Source organism: Rhagoletis pomonella, unplaced genomic scaffold (assembly GCF_013731165.1).
Source record: "Rhagoletis pomonella isolate Grant_MI unplaced genomic scaffold, Rhpom_1.0 Rhpom_scaffold_00002, whole genome shotgun sequence".
NCBI lineage: Eukaryota > Metazoa > Arthropoda > Insecta > Diptera > Tephritidae > Rhagoletis > Rhagoletis pomonella.
Window position 1 is genome coordinate 61,707,831 of NW_023458556.1, and position 6,866 is coordinate 61,714,696.

The 6,866-nt window shown below is 34.2% G+C and overlaps 1 protein-coding gene across 1 annotated transcript in view; it reads left to right on the forward strand.

The window, feature by feature from the left end:
* The window catches only part of LOC118733914 (protein tilB), a gene marked incomplete at its 3' end in the record, with an annotated part of 32,903 nt that overhangs the window by 25,001 nt on the left and 1,036 nt on the right, over positions 1-6,866 (forward strand).

Sequence of the window (6,866 nt, forward strand, 5' to 3'; positions counted from 1 at the left end):
GCGTGAAGCCTTGCGACGTCTACTGCAGTTGCCACGTAAAGGAGCGCAAATTCGGTGTTGGATTCGTGGTAGGAGAGAGACTCCGTCCCCGAGTACTGGCGTTTACCCCGGTGGACGAAAGTCTAGCCATAATCCGCATCAAAGCGAGATTCTTTAACATCTCGCTCATCTGCGCCCATGTCCCGACGGAATAGAAGGACGAGGCGTCCAGTATTTAGGTTTTTCTATATATGAAATTAATTTTACAATTTGTAATTTATATTTATATTGAAATAATTGACTTACCTTACTCTAACCACCTCCAACCGGACTCGAACCTGCAATGTCAGAACCAGAAGCAGTAGTCTTCACGCGACGCCACAGCCGACATTTCCCAGGAAAGCAATTAACTTTGTCTTAAAAGCACTGACAAAATTCAATATAATTTAAGGACACTATTATTTATATTGAGGAAATTATTACTTATATTGAGTAAATTTCCTTCCTCAAATAAATGGCGCCATATTTTTAGCATGAACCTGAATTAAGGAAAAACTTCTCAAATAGAGTAAATTTCTCGTAATATTAAGGAAAAAACATTAACTCTAAAATAAGGATACTGTTTTCTTGTTTTAAGATATGCGCTTTTCCCAGTGTTCCCACAAACCATCCATTTTAATTTAAAACTCTCCAGTATTCTCTGAGGCTTTGCTTTGACATATGATTATATGTCGGATCTAGACCTAGATCTAGGTGTGCGATATATTAAGTAACAAATAGTAACAGCTTGCACAGGGCATCGATAGCCGATTTGGTTGATGACCAACTACTCACAACTGCCGCGGACAGACAAGGGGGGAGTCGAATCCTTGTCTCGGGAAAATGTCTGATGATGGTGAAGTGATATTGACCAAAAATACTTATACTTCAGGTGATTGTAGGTTGTTGTTGTTTTCTACCAACTTAAATTTTTTTAACAACCAAAAAATTTTTTCCCAAATACATTTTTCGCGTTCCAATAAATTTATATTGATTAAAATTTGATTTAAAAAATGAAATGAGCAAAAAATGTACTAGAACACCAAGTTTTTATACTATAGCCATATCTGTATGAGGTCAAATCTAAAAAAAATGAAATATTTAGCCTGTTCCTTTGAACTTCGGACTAAAACCTGTGGAACTGTCAAACTACAATTTTACTCTCTCAAGTGAGAGTAAAAGGAGAATAGATGCAGAAGTGCACGGGAACGCAAAAAGCACTATTTCCTGTAAAAACGTCAGTCGGTTTGTTTAGATGACATTTGTACAACACTGATTTCGCTAAATAATTATTAAAATTTATACATATTCAAACATTTCGTTGTTTACTTCCATTTTTTTACAATTATAAGGTTGTTTGCTTACACCGCTTTCTGTTTTTGCTTGCACATGCAAATCAGCTGATCGTTTGACACTTTTCATGAACTTACAGGAAAAAAACTCTGGACTAAATCCTGTAACTTCTGACTAGGAACAGTTGTTCAGTTACTCTCTCAAAAGTGTTCACACTTACAGGTTTTATGTCAATAGGAACGACTTCCTGTAAATTCTGACTTAATCCTGTAAACAAACAGACTAATTATATTATGATCCTTTGACCCCAAAAATCTTTAGGTATATTTGTTCAATGGTTTCAAAAAGAATACCATTTTTTTATACAAATGCCGGTTTAGTTAATTTAAATTATTATTGTTACTAATAATAATAATAATAGACTGGCGCTCACACATGTGTTAGTGTTTGGCCAAGCTATCCCTCCGATTTGTGGCTTGCGCCTTGATGTTTTGACACAAAGTGGAGGGACCTACAGTTTTACGCCGACTTCGAACGGTGATTGTATTTTCATGAGAAGCTGTTTTTCATGGCAGAAATACACTCGGAGGTTTGCCATTGCCTGCCGAGGGGCGACCGCTATAAGGAAAAAACCTTTTTTCAGAATTTTTCTGCGATATTGCTTTGACCAGGACTTGAACCCAGGCGCTGCGGAGTGGAAGCGCGCATTGCTTACCACTACACTATGGCCTTATTCATAAAAAATAAAGTAGGTTTAAAGAGTTTTATAAAATGACGTTTTCATACATTTTTCAGTTTATAAACCTTTTTTAAAGCTACTTTATTTTTATGAATAAGGCCATTAGAGTTTAATTTAAAAAAAGTCAAAAACAGCTAACTAAAAACAACTTTAAAAAATATAGAAGTTATAATTGAATGAATAAAAAAGAAAACTAAATGAATATTCTACTGGCCGTGGGTCTCGAACCTACGACCTCGCGGCTCGTAAATCCGCGTTACAGCCGTCTGTCGAGATACAATTTTGATCAATTAAATTGCGCCGTTAATCCGGATCAACGTTGCCGTTTGTCAATGCTTTTAGACCACATTACTTAGCCCACCGGTATAACTTACTTATATATGATGTTGCTCACCAAAGTTTTAAATAAGCCAGTTACTAAAATTTGTGAGAATGTATACAGATACGATCGTAGATTGCTATTAGTAACAAAACATGAGATAAGATTAGGTGATAAAGGGATTTCACCGCAACTAAATATATGGTTATTTTAATTGTTAAGTATATAAGTACATACATATGTATATGTATTTATACACTACATATGTACTTTTTCAAAATCAACTATCTTGTAGCGAAATAACTGATAATTTAACAATATTCGTAATTAAAGAAAGGTATGTTGTTTTGTTTGATATAGTCATAGATTTCTTATGCTAATTTCAACTTTATGATTTACAAAAAGATTTGATCATTTTCGGAAATTGTAATCGGCTGTTCCAATCAAACTTAAATGCATTTTTCCCGTTCAATTGCCGTTTCCTTAGATGTTATTTGAGTACGAGATACTTTTATTACGAATGATTCAGTACGAAAACAGAACTACAATAGCACTGTGAAACAAAATGAAGAAAGTTTTAATGAACCTTTTAAGGGACTTAGCATAGGTGCGGTCACCATATTTATGGCAGCCGAATACGGTACACTATTTAAATATAGTTTTGCCAATTTTTCCACAAAACCTAGAGGATTTAATTACATTTTTCAATGCAGCATATTAATATTCAGTTGTAACATCACACATTTGCAGAATATTTTTCCATAACTTTATACTTTGTGCTCAGGATTTTTATCACGAAAAATTTGTTACAAACATTCCTAGGCAGCGAAACATCATACAAATTTCCGACTACTTTTCAGACTCGGCTTTCGGCTAAGCACAATGCAGTGAATAGCATCCGAAATGAGCTGAATTAGAAAGCGTACCCTTCCATCTTTGAGAACTTCTTTACTTTAGCAACATTTTCCTGGTAGCCTTCTTATTTGGAGTTTCTGATTTTGAAGATACAATCCCTCATACAACCAGCAATAATTTTAATGAATATGTTCTCTCTTCTCAAAATTTGAAAGTTGCCTCCTGACAACGGCACTTTGGGCTGGTAGTAGTACCTGAGAAAAAACAGATTGTTGGTTTTGGAATCCCTATATGTACGTAAACAAAGTAAAATCGACTGCTCTATTGCTGCTACCTGTTTAACCTGCTTTGCTTCACACAGTTGAAAAAACCCTTTGAAAAGCTAAATACTAGTGAAATGTCCTTTCGAAATTTGAACAATAACACTGGATCACAAATTTTAATTTGGTTTTTGTACTGCCAACCGCCTCCATCAAATTTGTATGTAGAGTCGCTCGCTGATTCCGAAAAAGGAGTTAATTTTTAATTTTATGTATACGTTTTCGAGATATTTGCAATTTACCGTTATTCAGCTTAATAAAAAGAGTGGTTCCACTTAATCACGTATATCTTACGAACCGATTAAATAGTCATAATACGAGATACGGCAGATGAAAGAAAATTAAACTCCATAAACTGTATTAACATAATTTTTTAATAGCCTTGATCGTTTCTGAGAAATTAATTAATCATTTCAGATTTTTTGTTTTTTTTTACCTAAAAATCAAAAAAATTCAAAGTTTAACAGGGAAAAAATTAAAAAAATAACAGTTTCTGTGTAAATGTTTTGCACTTGTGGTAAAGCCTGCTCCATTAAGCTACAAACGAAGGGAAGGACAATGGATAAATAAGAAAGTAATGATTTCTCAAATGAAAATGCGCAAGGATTTTTTTGTATAAAATATGAGCAGAAAAGAGTGTTACTCATACGCCATGTACACCTGAAAAGGTAGAGTGTTTGCATCGAAAGCAAGTGGTGCCAGAAATTGTTAATTAATTTATCAGAAAATATCAGGGCTATCGAAAAGTGATGTATATACGGTTTATGGAGAATTTTATTAGCTTTTATTTGCCGTATCCCGTATTACAATTATTCAATGGATTCGTAAGATATATGTGATTAAGTGAAACCACTCGAAGTTGTCCATAAAAAAAAACGATCTCGATTTTTGGAATCACCGAGCAATTCTACATAGGAATTGGATAGTGGCATCTACGGAGCAATTTTGCTGTAAACCAGTGTAATCATGAATGTCTAATTTCGATTCATACTCACAAATACCCAGTTTTTCTACGCCAAATTAAAGACTTCAGAAACCATCAACATATGTGCTCCTGGATTCGAATCCCTTGTTCGTAGGCATGCCATTTTTTATGAGCTGTTAAGGCGCCATAACACCAATTGACGAAAAAAGTGGAGTGGCCCCTATAAGACGGGACGGATGTTCACCGTAAGCATTGTCGCCGGCTTGTGCCTGAATTTTGGTAATCGTGATCAAGTTATCACTGCTTTTACCAAGTTGGATACGGAAGAAAAAGTAGGTATGCAGGTGAACGAGGACGGGGCGCAAGCAAACCGTCAATTATAATTTCGAAAATTTTCGTTTATTTAGCAATCAGCATTGACATCGGTCTATAAGTAACTCAGGATGACAAAATCCGAAAAGTATTGGAATAATTGGATTTGCGGACCTTTGTTTGTTGGCGGCGGCCTATACCGCAGATACAGCATAGCTGCATGGGCTCTACAACATAGCGGAGCCGCTGGCTCGGTCAGCAATGCTCCAGCCTTGAAAGTATTCATTGCGGTATCCGCTGGTGGTAGCAGAAAAAGAGACCTGTTCTGCGTAACCGGCCGTCTTCACGTGCTTGAAAATCTCGCTTGCGTGACAATGAAAATATTTGTTTCCATTTCAAAGGCAATTTTGCACAAAAAAATTGTAGAAAAACTTTTTCCATTTTGTCTCCTCTGGGAAAAATAAAATTAACACTGTTATTATACTTTCTACATGAATACTATTACTTTCTCCTTCCAAAAAATATGAAATTATTAATGGGGGAATTCGATTTCACTACAAAGAGAATAAATATTTGCTTTCATTCATTGCAAGGCGAATTTATGTATATAAGGTGGTGTTACTAGCTCAGCTGATTTTGTGTATGTGTTTCGCCGCACGGCTTCTGATATCAAATTGAAAAATTTTGTTTGAATTTCTACACACACTCTTACAGATTTTGACAGCTTATGCCGCCAAAGCAAAAACAAAATACATGTAAATTTTTGTTTTTGTACTCCTGCTATCACCTTATATTAATTCGCCTTGATTCATTGCAATAAAAAAAATTTCTTTGTCAAAATTTCTTAATACATACAGTGAATCCTCGGTATAACGAACATCGATGAAACGTAAATTCAGTATTAGGAAATGTTTGCTTAGTCACCTGAAAAAACCTAATTTTTGCGAAATTTTCCATACAAAATTGCATTATAGATATAACGAAGAAATGTTGAGCATGAAAATCTTCGGAATATATTGACGGTTAAAGTCCCTTTGGCAAAAGCCTCTGCATATCGAATTCTGAATATGTTCACGTTTAGAGTCAAATTATAAAAAACAAAACTATGCTTATAACGATTTTTTCCAAAATTTTGAATTTTTCGTTGCATTGAGGTTTTAACATTATATTTGTGATCCGACAAATATTTAGTACAGCTTTCATACAAAAAACATCCAAAAAATTACCGAAAACAGGCAAAAACGTTGATTTTTGTATGGAAATGGTTGCAAATACATTTTATTTATTTATTTTTTTACAAAAGTACAAAGAAAAAATATACCATTCACAAACATATTTTAGATTTTGAGCAACAACTGCAAATTGACTTTACATAGGGAAATTATAAACAAGTGAAGTAATAAACCAGATTCGTGTTCAGCGACCCCAAAAACATATAGCGACGAGGTTTGGTCAAAGGAACCTTTCATCAATTTTGTTTTTGTGGACCTGTGTTATTGTTCATGGACTTATATTATAAAAGACCTTTCATAATAATTATGTGGGAGAAAATTTTTTTAAGTCATCGATAACTATTATTATAAGACTTATATAATAAAAGTCTTTTCATAATAATTATCAGCGAGATAATTTTTTTTAAGCCTTGAAAGACTTTTATTTTGAGACTTATATTATAAAAGTCTATTCATAATAATTATGAGTGCGAAACAATTTTTTGAGTCTTAAAAGACGGGGCTTGTTCAGGACAATTTCGGGACTAGTTGCGGGCCATTTTGGAGCTAGTTGGGGGCCAGTGGGGATTAGTTTGTGGCCAGTTGGGGCTGAGTTTGGGGCCAGTTCATGACTACATATATATGTATATAATATAGACCAAAACTCCTCCCCAACTAGTCCCGAAGTAATCCCGAAATGGTTCTGAACAAGTCTTTTAGGACTTAAACAATTTTTTCACACTCATAATTATTATGACAAGTCTCAAACTAAAGGTCTATGAAGACTTAAACATATTTATCTCAATGATAATTATTATGATAAGACCTTTATAATATAAGTCTTAAAATAATAGTTATGGATGACTTAAAAAAA